The following is a 16,628-nucleotide window of genomic DNA, read 5'->3' as shown; positions in this document are numbered from 1 at the left end:
TAGTTTGTGAGTGGGAGACGCTAAATGTGCTGTTAGAAAGGTATGAGGAGATCCAAGATAGGGCAAGGTCTTTGACGCCAAAGGAAGAGAGGATCTGTAGTAGGAGGCAGTGGTCAACTGTATCGAAAGTAGAGGACAGGTTAAGAAGAAGGCGTACAGAGAATTGTCTGTTAGCTTTGGCTGTAAGTCATTGGTGATTTTGGTAAAAGCAGTTTCGGTGGAATGGGGGGGGCGGAAGCCGGATTGTCGAAGAGAGAATTAGATGAGAAGTGGGAGGAAAGTTTAGCGTGAACATGTTGCTCAAGAAGTTTGGAGGCAAATGGGAGGAGCGATAAGGGGTGATAGCTGGACAAGGCGGTTGGGTGGAGGGATGGCTTTTTGAGGATGGGCGTGATTGTGGCATTTTTGAAGGCAGCGGGGAAGGTACCAGAAGTTAGTGATAGTTTGAAGAGATGGGCTAGGAATGGGGTGAGTGTGGGGGTGAGGTTGGGGAGGAGGTGGGAAGGGATGGGGTTGAGTGCACATGTGGTGAGGTGTGATTTGGAGAGGAGATGAGTAAGGTCTCATTCTGTAATGTTGGGAAGGGAGGTTATGGGGGAAGAGCAATGGTGTGGAAAACAAAAGGATTGTGGTAGTTGGGCAGTAAAGACTTGCCATGTTTGGTCAATATTGTTTTTGAAGTGTGTGGCAAACTCCTCAGCAGAGAAGACGGAGGTCGGAGGGGGAAGTGGAGGGCAGAGGAGCGAGTTAAAAGTGTTGAATAACTATTTGGGGTTGTAGGACAGGGAAAATATGAGGGTTGTGAAGTAGGCCTGTTTAGCAGAGGTGAGTGCTGATTTGAATGCGAGTGTTGCTTCTTTGAATGCAGTGGAGTCATCTTGAGAATGTGTTTTCTTTCAACGCCGCTCTGCTACCCTGGATGCTTGATTGGAGCTGTTTAGTGAGGTTTATATGCCAGGGTTGCCTATTGACTTGTCATGCTCTGCCATGCATAAGAGGGGCAACCGAGTCAATAGCTGATGCGAGAGTGGCATTGTAGAAAGCAGTGGCGCTGTTTGTGTTGTGGAGTGAAGATATGGAAGTCAGTGGTAGAATAGAGTCAGAGAGTGTGTGAGTGTCTAGATGTACAAGGTTTCTGACAGGGTGTGCTAGTTGCTGGACATGGGTGACAGATGACCAGGACAGGGATGAGAAAGTGAGTAGATGGTGGTCAGATAGGGGAAGGGGGGAGGTTGTGAGGTTAGATAGGGTGCAGAGTCGGGTGAAGATCAGGTCTAGTGTGTGTCCGTCTATGTGGGTGGCTGAGGAGGACCACTGAGTAAGTCCAAAGGATGAAGTAAGTGACAGGAATTTGGATGCTGTTGACTGGCAAGTGGGGATGTTGAAATCACCCATGATGATTGTAGGAATGTCAGCAGAGAGAAAGTAAAGAAGACAGGTGGTGAATTGGTCAATAAAGGCAGTGACCGAGCCTGGAGGTCGGTATATGACAGCCACTTGGAGGTTGGAGGGAGAGTAGATGAGGACAGAGTGGACTTCAAAAGAAGGGAGAATAAGGGAGGGTAGAGGGGGAGTTGGGCCAAAGGTGCAGATGTTAGAAAGGAGAAGACCCACTCCTCCACCATGTCTGTCACCAGGGCGAGGAGTGTGGGTGAAGTGGAGGCCACCGTAACACAGCGCAGCAGGGGAGGCAGTGTCGGAAGGTGTCAGCCATGTCTCTGTGATGCCCAGGAAGTAGAGCCTGCGAAAGGTAAAGAGGTCGTGGACAAAATGGAGCTTGTTGCAGACAGAGCGGGCATTCCAGGGTGCTCCAGAGAGAGGGAGCAGGGGGGTGGGCATCATGGGCACGGGTTTTACATAGGAGAGGTTGTGGTAGTTTGCAGTTGGTTTGAAGCGATAGGTGGGGGAATTGGTGGAAGGTGCAAGCTGTGGGGGTCCAGGACTGGGAGATATGTCGCCAGCAGTGAGGAAAAGTAGAGAGAGGGAGAGCAGGTGGGAGAAGGAGAGTGTCCGGCTTGTGTTATGTTTTGGTAGGATAGACCTAAGGTTGAGGAGCAGGTCTGTAGATGAGGTCAGGTGGGGAGGTAAGAGGGAAGGAGAGATGATGATTTGGTTAGAGGGTGCTGGGGTTTGGGGATAGCGAAGCACAGTGAGGATTAGTGGGGCAAAAACAGTAAGGGTGTATGTTAGCATAATGAATGTTAAGTGTGAATGAGAAAGAGAATCTAAGTACAATTAGTAAATAGTTATTCGTACATTCTGGTCACTTCTGGCCTATTTCTGGCATATTTCATTTTTAGACCCTTAAAAAACGACCCTTGGCTCACTTGATTTATGGAGCTCTGAACAGCACATGGGGTGGGTAAGGTGTGCAGGAGCGGCAGGAAGACTGCTCACAAAAGCATGGATGGAGTGGGGGAGTAATTAGGACACAGAGGCTAAATGTATTCAGGAAACAGGCAGCCAGGGACCAGTGTGTATTGGGATCAAAGGATTGAGGTGAACGTGCAGATGGGATCAAAGATACCAAAGACAGATAGAATGAAATTAGCAGGGATCAGTGGATACACAGCAGATATTGGATGCAGGGAACATACTGGGAGACAGATAGATACAGTTTGGAAAAGACGGTCAGATATGCAGCGTGGGGCAGCATATAGCGAGCGCTACTTGACTCTTGGAGAAAAAATTTTTTTAGAATAGTTTGCGGACTCCATATATAGAGCCCCTAAGTGCAGAAGAGCAGAATCCCCCCTCAAGTGATCCCGTCTTGGAAATTACACCTATCTGGGAATTTATCTACAGTTGTAGTGATGAATTTGACTCCATCGGTGTTTTTCAGAAACGAGCAGCAATGGATGTTGCAAAGTGAAAATGCAAATATGCCATTATAGTGCCTGTGAAGACCCAGGGTCTTCCATGGGTGAAATGCTACTCAGACAACACAGGGTGAGGGTAAAACAGCGTGGCAATATTTTACTGAACCACAAAGAGGACAATAAACACACAGAACAGTCCCAGCAAATACCTAAGATGGTACAACATTACACAGTCTCACCATTCCACTCCGCCTGCCTGGGATAGAACAGCTGCGACTTTGGAAACTTCCAGGGCCGACTACCTCAACCAGTGGCTTCCCGCTTCTGGCGGGCCCCCACAGAGAGAAGGTAGCGGTAAGCTTAGGAAGCTAGCAGTCCATCAAGGTACAAGGCCAGGTGACCTGAGGGTCCCACCCTGGCTTTTCTGAGAGTTTCCATTAGGCCAGATGACCGGTGGGTCCCAATCTGGCTTCTTTGTCTCCATGGGTTCCAGGCGACCGGTGGGTTCCTCCTGGCAACCCCAAACAACATATCCAATCCATGGGGCCAAGTGACTTCATCATCCCAACCTGGTCTCCCCAAATGTATCCTTGTTCTCTGATGGTCAATGGAGCAGAGATCCGTATCTTTCCAGTCAGGGCTGATACCCTTATGCCGGAGTCATGTAGAATCCAAATCTGTGTCTCTTTGAATGGAATTGACATGCTACCCATCTACTGTCCTGAAGGATGTCTCTCATTCTCCTTTCTGATTCTCTGCTTCAAGACTAACTACTACAGAAGCACATGTCCCTTAAAAATAGCTACAGTTGTCTGTGCAAGTACACATTCACAGGTAAGGTGTTAGGGAGGGCATTGTTTGAGCTAATCAATTTACATAGTTGGTATCACAGGGGGGTCTTGTAAATAAACATCTAGTTGCCATTTAGTACAACATGTCTTTAGCATAGTAAACATCCTTGTTTCCAAACGAACAGAAGTTAATATTCAGGGTTATACAAATACTGGTCTGTTCTTATTGACCAGGCACATAAATACACAAACATTTACAAGTCAACACCAAGATAATAGTGTATTCATTTATATATTTTACTCACTTATATAGTTCCATTAATTCCACAGCGCTTTACAGACATTATGGGCACTGTCCCCATTGGGGCTCATAATATAAATTCCCTATCAGGATGTCTTTGGAATGTGGGAGGAAACCGGAGATCCTGGAGGAAACCCAAGCAAACATGGGAAGAACATACAAACTCTTTGCAGATGTTGTCCTTGGTGGGAATTGAACCCAGGGCCCCAGCGCTGCAAGGCTACAGTGCTAACCACTGAGCCACTGTGACTTAACAAATCTAATCGTCTGGCTAATTAAAATTTTAAACTGTATCGTCACAGCGCCCATACGATGTAGTGCCCAGTACACAGTAGCGCCCGGTATATTGCAGTGCCTAGTACATTATGCTCAGCTTGTGCTTCTGGAGACAACCAACCTGTAAATTAAGTGGGCTCTCCTTGCTACAATAATGCAAAACATGTGGACGCTAACTTGTGGTTTAAGCATACTGTGGGGCACAGGAGGAGAGGATATTTAGATGAGCAGATCTTGCTGGATTTCATTAGGTGGGAGCCACGTCACATAATGTGGACACCCTATGTTTTTGTTAATATGATGAACCAGAGTGGGGACTTGTTTTTCGTGGGTTGAGTAGAAGCTTTTATTGGTGGCATTCTGGGGTACAGAACATTTTAGATCACATTTATCCTGCGCTCTACGCTGAGCACTTACATTAGGGTTTCCATCTAAATCTACAAAATATGTGATTCAGATGACACCCCCAAGGGATCCATTCAATATAATGTGGCAGCAGAGTTACTCTGGACACCGTCAGGCCTCTGTTCAGCTGTGTCCTTCTTTTCAGAGATGCACAAAACTATGCTAACGGCTCTTTTACGCACGCTGAAAAAGACGGAGAATGCCAAATCCAGGTCAGACGGGGTCCACAATGCCTCCATCTGCCTCATTACAGGGAATCTTCTGCCAAAGGTTCTGTCTGTATCACAAGCTCAGTCATTTATATGGCAGCACGGGACTTGTGTAATAAAAATATGGAAGTAATATTAGAAGTAATATAATTAGGAAAATTAAGAATTTGATTCCTAAATCATCAAAAGCAGTGTGGAGGCGACCCCGTTAGTCATCGGTGCACAGCCGCACTCTAGAGGAGCAGTTGCGACACCACCGGACTCTTCTGCTGTGATGTGCACAACGGATAAAGCTTCACTGCACCGGAGACTCCACACAATATCACACACCGGTCATCATCATCACCACACGCCAGTCATCATCATCATCATCATCACACGCCGGTCATTATTACATACCTGTGGAAACATCTACGGGAAGCTCCTCCTTCCCATCACTCACACACGGCTGATCCCTCCTCGTCATCGCTTCTTCTTCTGTCTCGTCCTTCACTTTATTCTTAGTCGGATCTTCCTTCTGATTTATCAGATGTAACAATCAGCACAATACAAGAAACCACCAAAATATATGACATCAATGACCTCAGTACCAGAAATGTCCCCCCATATACAGATCCAGTACAGGGCTCAGCACCGTCTACCTGATGACTCTCCGGGACATTGTTATTCTCCTCTGGACAGTCCTGAGGATACAGAGGACGGGGACATCTCTCTGGTGGATTTCTCCTCCTGGATCCATCTGTAGGAAACACATAGTGACGGAATAGATTGGGTCATGTGATGAGATGATTTGAGTAGTAGTAGGTGACCAAAGAACAGATAGGACAGTCTCCCCTCCTCACCCTGCTGATCGGTCCATGAATCCATCATCTCTTCTTCTTCATCGATAGCCTCAATCTTAATGTCATTCAGATCTTCACCATAAAAATGTAAGATGAGCTCAAGTCCCATCACGTCATGGTCAGATGTTGTGGGGACTTCAGTGTCATCTACCTGATGATCCTCCGGGATGTTGTGATTCTCCTCTGGACACTCCTGGGGATACAGAGGACGGGGACATCTCTCTGGTGGATTGCTCCTCCTGGATCCATCTGTGGAGACACAGAGACGGAATACATGACCTGCCGTGTATCTGTCTATATATGAGACTCGTCTCTCAGAACCGGTAATTCTAGTTTTATGTATCAGGGACTAAATTACATTGTTGTGGTCCTCACCCCCGGTACAGAGGTCCCAGCACATTGTGGGCCCCAAGTATGAAGTGGTAATCAGCGAGACCAAAGCCTAATGCTCTCTGCTCTGCACTCGGAGGATGAGGACCCTCAGGAGAGGGACAGAGAAGACCCTCGTCAGTCAGATGGAGGAGCCGTGCTAAGAAACACAACTCCAAGTTCCATCTCCACCAGGGATGGAACCACAGAGGAGCTGGAGAAAGCTCCACATTTACATCAATTGGTTTCTTCTCTCCTAATTTACTGTATGGAGATTGGGGGAAGGACGGTGACCATTTACCAGTGATTGTATTTTGAGAGCCAAAAAAACACGAGTTAATGTGTTTTTATTCCTTTTTAAACAGACATAAATCTCCGCATCCACATCGATATAAACACTAAAATAGGCAGCAAGTGCTCGGAAAGTTCTGAGTTTGTCTCTGAAGGAAGAAAACAGGGCACATGTACGGCTGACGGATGAAGTCACAGAACCCGGAAGGACGGTGTTGTGGGGAGCACCCGGTACGCAGCGGTTAGCGTCTATCAATGTGTAGAAAGGACAACTAGAGAGCAGGCACCGGGGTCATGGGCGCTTACTGATGCACACGGGGAGCCAAGGAGAGATTGTCTGGTCCGATGCCACAGAATCTGTTTAACCCAAAAAATATATTCAAAAAACAAACCCAGAAGTTTGGAATCGCTGTACCTGTTCTGACCTGGAAAATCGCCACAAGGTCGTTCTTACCGCCCAATAAATGCAGAGAAACAAAAAACAAAATATAAATGTGGAATTGGGTTTTTTTTTTTTTTCACTAACTGTCTCACCGCAGCTGGATTTTTTTTTTCCTGATTTCAGCACATTATATGGTAAAATGCACAATTTTTCCTGCGAAAAAAACACAAAACCTCAAACATCTGTGGATAGAAAATAGAAGTGTTCTGGCTTATGGAAGGAGAGGAAAAAAAAAATGAAAAAAATGGAAATTTTTCCCAACAGGATGGGGTTGAAACATTGATATTGACTCCTAGGATTGCTGCCTCCTGTAGGTGGCGCTAGAGACCCCGTTCTCTGCATATCTTATTTCCCATGGGGCATTGCACGGTCTATACCTCTCCGTACTCAGAATCGCCGCTCTCCTCCAGGAGACACATTCCCCCTATAGAGAGGAGTGCGCGGTGATCCGACCTTCTCCTCCAGGAGACACATTCCCCCTATAGAGAGGAGTGCGCAGTGATCCGATCTTCTCCTCCAGGAGACACATTCCCCCTATAGAGAGGAGTGCGCGGTGATCCGACCTTCTCCTCCAGGAGACACATTACCCTTATAGAGAGGAGCGCGCGGTGATCCGACCTTCTCCTCCAGTGCGGAAAGTTCTGTGCTTCTCCGCCTGCAGAGCGAGTGGTGAATAGACGCGGGGGCCGAGAACTGCTGGAGCCTCCATGTCAGGCTCTGGTGGGTGATCGGCTCCACCACGCTCCATCTTTATCTCAGGACTCGTGTTTCGGGGTCTGAGGGACGGTCCGGTGCCGATATTTATCCAGGACTTTGTGCTCAGTAAGAAGAAAGTGATTTGTCACAAAGAAGAAGAATGAACGGAGGAGACCAAGGAAGATCACACAAGTGTCAGGCAAGAGGGAGGAGCCGGACGCCCGACCACGACTGATGACGACATTGAGCCGGCACCGATTCTGAGGGACGGACGAGCGACAGCGGATTAGGGGGAAAATCATCAGTAAATTAACCCCGACTCTGCTGAGTAACAATCCACAACAGACTCAGGTACCGAAAGATCTCACAGGAGAGAAAGGACAGAAGCGCTGGGACATCTGCAGACAAAATGTGACCGATGCTCTAAGGATGGTGAAAGATTCTGAAAGAAGCCGCCGAGGACGAAGACTCAAGACTGATGAAGACGACAGCGGAGAAACCGCGACTCACAGATCAGAAGAGAATAATCAGGGAATGAAAGCTGTGAGAAAATGTAGAGAAAAGCAGAGCAAGTCTGGAGAAAAATCATCTATTATAGGACGAGGCCGAGAGACGTCATCACATCCACCGGAGCCAACAAGAGTCTCCTCTCACCTGGTGATGTCAGAGGCCGGAGCTCCTCCATCATCACCTCCTGGTACCGATCCTGGTGTCCTTCTAGATACTCCCACTCCTCCATGGAGAGATAGACAGCGACGTCCTGACACCTTATAGGAACCTGACAACAACGACACCGTCATCACCCAGAATACTCCAGTGCTGTCCTGTATAATGTCCCAGCAGTCACCTCTCCGGTCATCACCCAGAATCCTCCAGTGCTGTCCTGTATAATGTCCCAGCAGTCACCTCTCCGGTCATCACCCAGAATCCTCCAGTGCTGTCCTGTATAATGTCCCAGCAGTCACCTCTCCGCTCATCACCCAGAATCCTCCAGTGCTGTCCTGTATAATGTCCCAGCAGCCACCTATCCGCTCATCACCCAGAATCCTCCAGTGCTGTCCTGTATAATGTCCCAGCAGTCACCTCTCCGGTCATCCCCCAGAATCCTCCAGTGCTGTCCTGTATAATGTCCCAGCAGTCACCTCTCCGCTCATCACCCAGAATCCTCCAGTGCTGTCCTGTATAATATCCCAGCAGTCACCTCTCCGCTCATCACCCAGAATCCTCCAGTGCCGTCCTGTATAATGTCCCAGAAGACACCTCTCCGGTCATCACCCAGAATCCTCCAGTGCTGTCCTGCAAAATGTCCCAGCAGCCACCTCTCCACTCATCACCCAGAATCCTCCAGTGCGGTCCTGTATAATGTCCCAGCAGTCACCTCTCCGCTCATCACCCAGAATCCTCCAGTGCTGTCCTGTATAATGTCCCAGCAGTCACCTCTCCGCTCATCCCCCAGAATCCTCCAGTGCTGTCCTGTATAATGTCCCAGCAGTCACCTCTCCAGTCATCACCCAGAATCCTCCAGTGCCGTCCTGTATAATGTCCCAGCAGTCACCTCTACACAGGAAGTGGGAGGAGGCCTGACAGGAAGTGGTGGAGGCGGAGCCTGCCGTGTGCTGCAAGAGTTGTGCTGTGTGTGGAGAGAGCTCCTGGGAAGGGAGGAGAGCCAGGCGGAGGTGACCGAGCGGACCGGGAGGATCGGTAGGAGGCGACCGGAGGGACGAGCGCAAGAGAGCGCTGTGGTAGCGTGCAGTGCCGGCCGGCGGAGGGTGCCAGGTGGTGGTGACCAGGAGGTGATCAGGAGGACCGGTAAGAGGCGACCGGAGGGACAAGCGCGCTGTGATAGCGAGCAGCGTCCCTAGAGGAGGTGAGTGAGGGGCAGGAGGCCGCGATAAGCGGCCCTACTGAACCCAAGTGTGTACTGTACTGTATTGTATTTGTATCTGTATTGTAATTGTATTGTATTCCCTAGTCCATATTTAATTGATCACCCCCCCGTCCATATTTAATTGATCACCCCTCGTCCATATTTAAATTGATTCCCCTGAACACCCCGTCCATATTTAACTGATCCCTCTGACCACGTTAAATTGACCCCCCCGTCCTCATTTAATTGATCCCCGACCACCCCCCGTCCATATTAAAGTGATCCCCCTGACCAAATTTAAATGATTGAACCCCCCAGCCCATTATTGATTGATCCCCCTTGTCCTATTTAATAGATTCCCCTTGTCCACTTTTACTCATCCCCAGTCCCTATCTATTTGCCTTATCCCCCACCATATTTAATGAACCCCTGTCCATAATTAATTGATTGATTCCCCAGACCACAATTAATTATTTCCCCAGTCCATATTTATTGATATTATTGATACTTATTGATCCCCAGTCCTTAGTTAATTGACCCACCGTCCATACCTATTTATTTGCTTTACCCCCCATCCTATTTAATTAAACCCCCTGTCCATAATTAATTGATTGATTCCCTAGTCCACAATTAATTATTTCCCCAGTCCATACTTATTGATCCCAGTCCATAGTTAACGGACACACCGTCCATACTTAATTAATCCACCTGACCCACTCAGCTGATCCCCCGTCCATACTTAATTGATCCCCCGTCCATACTTAACTGATCCCGCGCCGATATCTAATCGATACACTTGCACATCCCTAATTGATCCCCGTCCATACACCTATATATAAATAATTGTGTTTTGTACTTGTACATATATACTGACTGTATCCCCATATTTAGAATGACGTCCATGTTGGTCGGAGCCGTGCAGTGTACATCTTGCGCAATGTATGCATTCCCTGAGCTACCGCTCAAGGATCCATACTGCTGTGAGAGATGTGAGCATATCGTGCACTTGGAAGCCCAAATCCTGGATCTAAGTGCTCAGATAGCGGTACTGAGGAGCATCGACAACATGGAACGGAGTTTGCTGCTCACCGAGCAGACACTCAATGGGTCAACACTGGGGGTGGAGCTTAGTGGGGAAGCGCAGGCTGAACAGGCAGAGAGCTGGGTAACAGTTAGAAGGGATAGAGGGAAGAAGTATAGGAAGGCTGGTTCAGAACCGGCATTATTGGAGCACGACAGATCCTCTGACCGCCGGGGGAGTGTATGCTCCAGTAATGAGGGGGAGGGGGGCAGTGTAGGGCAGGCTAGACAGGTCCTGGTAGTGGGTGACTCTATTATTAGGGGGACAGACAGGGCAATCTGTCACAAAGACCGGGATCGCCGAACGGTGTGCTGCCTCCCTGGCGCTCGAGTCCGGCACATCGCGGATCGGGTTGACAGGTTACTGGGTGGGGCTGGCGAAGACCCAGCGGTCATGGTCCACATTGGCACCAGTGACAAAGTGAGTGGTAGATGGAGGGTCCTTAAAAATGATTTCAAGGATCTAGGTAGGAAGCTTAGGGCAAGGACCTCCAAGGTAGTTTTCTCAGAAATACTACCAATCCCGCGAGCCACACAGGAGCGCCAACGGGAGGTTAGGGAGGTGAATAAGTGGCTAAAGAGTTGGTGCAAGGCAGAAGGGTTTGGGTTCATGGAGAACTGGGCCGACTTCGCTGTCGGCAACAGGCTCTACCGTAGGGACGGGCTGCACCTCAATGGGGAGGGTGCAGCGGTGCTGGGGAAGAAGATGGCTAATAGGTTGGAGGAGTTTTTAAACTAGAGACGGGGGGGGGGAACCAAGGAAATAGGTGGAATGTGAGGCAAGCAAGGGGGAAGGGGAGAAGTGAATATAATGAGGGTGGAGAGGGGGGTGGGGATAGTACAGTTAGATCGTTAGAGAAGAATAGGATGCTAAATAACCTCAAAGTTTTAACTTGCATGCTGACCAACGCAAGAAGCCTGACCAATAAGGCGGATGAGCTGCGGGCGCTAATATCGGAGGAGAGGTATGACATCGTAGGTATAACAGAGACTTGGCTAGACGATAGCTACGACTGGGCGGTAAATTTAATAGATTATAGTTTATTTAGAAGGGACCGGAAACAGGGGAAGGGCGGAGGAGTCTGCTTATATGTAAAGTCACGTCTAAAGCCCAGACTAAGGGAAGATATAGGAGAGGGAGAAGAGGGGGTCGAGTCCATGTGGGTAGAGATAGAGGGGGCAAAAAATAATAATAAAATATTACTGGGGGTCTGCTATAAGCCACCCAATATAACAGAGGAGAATGAGAAACTGCTATTAGGACAAATAGACAAAGTAGCAAAACATAATGAGGTGATTGTAATGGGGGACTTCAACTACCCGGATATTGACTGGGAAACAGAAACCTGTAGATTGCAGAAAGGAAAAAGGTTCTTGACAAATATTAAGGATAATTATCTCTCCCAACTAGTGCAGGAACCAACGAGAGGGAAGGCCGTGTTGGACCTAATATTGACTAATAGGTCTGATAGAATAACTGAGGTACAGATAGGGGGGCACCTAGGTAATAGCGATCATAATATTATCAATTTCAAAATGCCCTTCAGTAGGGTTATCAATAAGGGAACAACTAAAACATTAAACTTTAGGAGGGCGAAGTTTGATCAGCTGAAAGAAAACCTTCAACTTATAGACTGGGACAAAGTTCTTAATCAAGGAAATACGAATAGTAAATGGGAAACCTTCAAAAGAATTCTGAATACTCAGTGCGAGAGGTATATACCGTATGGGAATAAAAGGGCCAGAAATAAGCGGAAACCAATATGGTTGAATAAGAACGTAAAAGGGGCGTTAAATAGCAAAAAATAGGCATTCAAGAGATTAAAACAGGAAAACAGTAAGGAGGCACTAATGTGTTACAAGGTAAAAACGAGAACCTGCAAAAAAACAAATAAAAATAGCGAAGGAGGAAACAGAGAGACGTATTGCTAGGGAAAGTAGATCAAATCCCAAACTGTTCTTTACGTATATAAATAGTAAAAGGATTAAATCGGATAATATTGGACCGATAAAAAGTGAGGAAGGCAAAATCATAGAGAAAGATGAGGATAAAGCTAATCTATTAAATACATTTTTTTCGTCAACTTTCACAAAGGAAAAAGAACTAACAGGCGAAATGAGAAGTGACAAGCTTAATCCTCCACTAAGTATGACAAATCTAACCCAAGCTGGGGTACAGAAACGCCTCAGTAACATTAAAATAAACCAATCAACAGGACCTGATGGCATACACCCACGGGTACTAAGGGAACTAAGTAATGTGATAGACAGACCCTTATATCTTATATTTAAGGACTCTGTTGAGACTGGGTCTGTACCACTTGATTGGCGACAGACGAATGTAGTGCCAATATTCAAAAAGGGAGCAAAAAGTGACGCCGGAAACTATCGGCCGGTGAGTCTGACGTCCGTTGTGGGCAAAATTTTTGAAGGCTTTATTAATGAGGCAATTATGGAGCATCTTGATGCTAATAATCTATTAACCCCGAACTAACATGGATTCATGAGGAATCGCTCCTGCCAAACAAACCTGATTGACTTCTACGAGGAGGTTAGCTCTCGAGTAGATCAGGGGGAACCAGTGGATGTCGTGTATCTCGACTTCTCAAAAGCGTTCGATAGCGTGCCACATAATAGGTTGGTATACAAAATGAGAATGATGGGGCTGGGGGAAAATGTTTGCAAGTGGGTAGCTAACTGGCTAAAGGATAGAAGGCAGAGGGTGGTTATAAATGGAATATACTCAGATTGGGTAAGCGTCACTAGTGGGGTACCACAGGGGTCTGTACTAGGCCCAATGTTATTTAATATCTTTATTAACGACATAGTCAACGGGATCAATAGTAAAATATCAATATTTGCAGATGACACAAAGTTATGTAAAACAATTAATACAAAAGAGGACAGTGCAGACCTACAGAGGGATTTGGATAAGCTGGGTAGGTGGAGCATTAAATGGCAAATGAGGTTTAATGAGGAGAAATGTAAGGTCATACATATGGGAAGGAAAAATGGAAGTCACCAGTACTCACTGAATGGGAAATCATTGGGGAATTCAGAGATGGAGAAGGACTTGGGCATCTTGATTGATAGCAAACTAAATTGGAGTGCCCAAAGTCAGGCCGCTGCTGTAAGGGCAAACAGGGTAATGGGATGTATCAGAAGAGGTATAGCTGCAAAGGATGAGAACATTGTTCTTCCACTGTACAAAGCACTGGTCAGACCACACTTGGAATACTGTGCTCAGTTATGGGCCCCAATATATAGAAAGGATATAAATGAGCTTGAAAAGGTACAAAGGAGGGCAACAAAATTAATAAGGGGAATGGAGGGACTGCAATACCCAGAGAGGTTGGCAAAACTAGGACTATTCAGACTGGAAAAGAGAAGGTTGAGGGGGGACATAATAAATGTGTACAAATATGTTAGGGGACAGTATAGAGATCTTGCCAGGGATTTGTTCAAAAGGAGGGATATTACGGTAACAAGAGGGCATTCACTAAGACTGGAAGAGAAAAGGTTTCAGCACCAGCATAGGAAGGGGTTCTTTACGGTAAGAGCAGTGAGAATATGGAATTCACTGAGTGAGGAGACGGTAATGTCAGATTCACTAAACCAGTTCAAGCGGGGACTGGATGCATTTCTAGATACCAGGCAGATTTCAGCGTATACTTAAAAAAAGAATAAAATAGTAGGTTGATACAGGGATTTATTCTGACTGCTGGTTTCAGAGTCGGGAGGGAATTTTTCCTCAGGTGAACATTGGCCAAATCATTTGGGGTTTTTGCCCTCCTCTGGATCAACTTTAGCAATTACAGAACTTACAGGTCGAACTTGATGGACGCAAGTCTTTATTCGGCTTTACTAACTATGTAACTATGTTACTATGTTACCTCTCCGGTCATCCCCCAGAATCCTCCAGTGCTGCCCTGTATAATGTCCCAGCAGTCACCTCTCCGGTCATCACCCAGAATCCTTCAGTGCTGTCCTGTATAATGTCCCAGCAGTCACCTCTCCGGTCGTCACCCAGAATCCTCTGGTGCCATCCTGTATAATGTCCCAGCAGTCACCTCTCCGCTCATCACCTAGAATCCTCCAGTGCTGTCCTGTATAATGTCCCAGCAGTCACCTCTCCGGTCATCACCCAGAATCCTCCAGTGCTGTCCTGTATAATGTCCCAGCAGTCACCTCTCCGCTCAGCAGCTCAATCATCTTGTTGCTGAGCTCTAGGATCTTCTTCCTCTTCCTCTCATGTATCGGGGGGTGCGGGGGAGGCTCTGTGATGGGGTCCGGGCTCCGCCCTCCTGACTCCTGGAGATGGATGATGGGAGTCACACCCTCCCCCGGTGTCTTCCTCACTATTGTGTAATCCTGTGTATGGAGAGAGACACTTAGGGAGAAGAATTCCTTCCCGACTCCAGATCTGACAATCAGTAGAAATCCCGGGATCAATAACCATCTCCAGTAATCTGGGGCCATAACCTGGAATATTATTACACTCAGGACAGACATCCAGGCCCCTCTACAGCTCTTATAGGGAATCCCCATGACAACTCCTCCTGGCAGAGAGCTGCACACAATCACTGCTCTTACAGTAAAGAATCCTTCTCTTCCTCTTCTGGATTTCCTCTTCCCGATGTCGGACTTGTTACATAACACAATAAAGCTGATAGAAATGTAGAGGAGTTACCTCTCCGCTCAGCAGGGAGATGATCTCCAGGGTGAATTGTAATAATCTTCTGGTGGTCTCGTCCTCGTCCATCCTCGGGGTCATTCAGGAGAAGGAGAGATGAACACTGGATCAGCTGGAGGGATCTCGTCCTGCCGGCGTCTTCATGATAAAGGAGAAGATGGAGATCACAGGGGACGATATAACGACAATCACTGAATTCTGCCCCAAATATCCGACATTTGTCAGGAAGAATCAGGAGGAAAAGCCACAAACTCCACCGCGGCCTCCTCCACCAATCTGACCGCTCATTATCAGCCTCGTAGGAGATCGGTCACCGTAGTAACTACACCGCCAGCAGGGGACGGTCACCGTGGTAACTAAATCTCCAGGGGAGGACGGTCACTGTGGTAACTAAACCTCCAGGGGAGGACGGCCACCGTGGTAACTAAACCTCCAGGGGAGGACAGTCACCGTGGTAACTAAACCTCCAGCAGAGGACGGTCACCGTGGAAACTACACCGCCAGCAGATGACCGTCACCATGGTAACTACACCGCCAACAGGGGACGGTCACAGTGGTAACTACACCTCCAGCGGGGGACGGTCACCGTGGTAACTCCACCTCCAGCGGGGACGGTCACCGTGGTAACTCCACCTCCAGCGGGGGCGGTCACCGTGGTAACTCCACCTTCAGCGGGGGCGGTCACCGTGGTAACTCCACCTCCAGCAGAGGACGGTCACCGTGGTAACTCCACCTCCAGCGGGGGCGGTCACCGTGGTAACTCCACCTCCAGCGGGGGACGGTCACCGTGGTAACTCCACCTCCAGCGGGGGCGGTGAGGTGAGGAGGAGCCGCTGCACATCCCCCATACAACACTGAGGAGCCGCAGTCACATGGAGCAGGAGCCTCCACAGGAACAGCTCTGATCTCACCCCACACTCTCCTCTCACAGATTCACCACAAACCCTCCCTGTAATCTCACCGGAATGGCGGGAAGCGGAAACCTGCTGCTGGCTGATACCAGAGAGCAAGAGCTGCGCACAGCCAGGACGGAGCTGCTGCACTGAGAGCGGGAGGACCTGTGGTGACGTCACCGCCATGTGATCAGGGGGCGGAGCTCAGGAGAGAGGGGGTGAAGGAGCTGTGGTGACGTCACCGCCATGTGATCAGGGGGCGGAGCTCAGGAGAGAGGGGGTGAAGGAGCTGTGGTGACGTCACCGCCATGTGATCAGTGGGCGGAGCTCAGGAGAGAAGTGGTGAAGGACCTGTGGTGACGTCACCGCCATGTGATCAGGGGGCGGAGCTCAGGAGAGGGGGTGAAGGAGCTGTGGTGACGTCACCGCCATGTGATCAGGGGGCGGAGCTCAGGAGAGGAGTGGTGAAAGACCTGTGGTGACGTCACCGCCATGTCATCAGGGGGCGGAGCTCAGGAGAGAAGTGGTGAAGGACCTGTGGTGACGTCACCGCCATGTGATCAGGGGGCGGAGCTCATGAGAGTGGTGAAGGACCTGTGGTGACGTCACCGCTATGTGATCAGGGGCGGAGCTCAGGATAGAAGTGGTGAATGA

At 48.4% G+C, this 16,628-nt stretch overlaps 1 pseudogene; it reads right to left on the bottom strand.

Moving 5' to 3' along the window:
* Positions 1-16,170, bottom strand: part of LOC141220288 (uncharacterized) — a 53,108-nt pseudogene extending 36,938 nt beyond the window's left edge.
* Positions 16,171-16,628: the final 458 nt, after the last annotated feature.

The sequence above is a fragment of the Phyllobates terribilis genome, unplaced genomic scaffold, assembly GCF_046119375.1.
Source record: "Phyllobates terribilis strain yellow unplaced genomic scaffold, ASM4611937v1 Scaffold_279__1_contigs__length_2497574, whole genome shotgun sequence".
Lineage (NCBI taxonomy): Eukaryota > Metazoa > Chordata > Amphibia > Anura > Dendrobatidae > Phyllobates > Phyllobates terribilis.
Note: the sequence above shows the minus strand (reverse complement) of the source record. Positions and strands in the feature narration are given on the sequence as shown.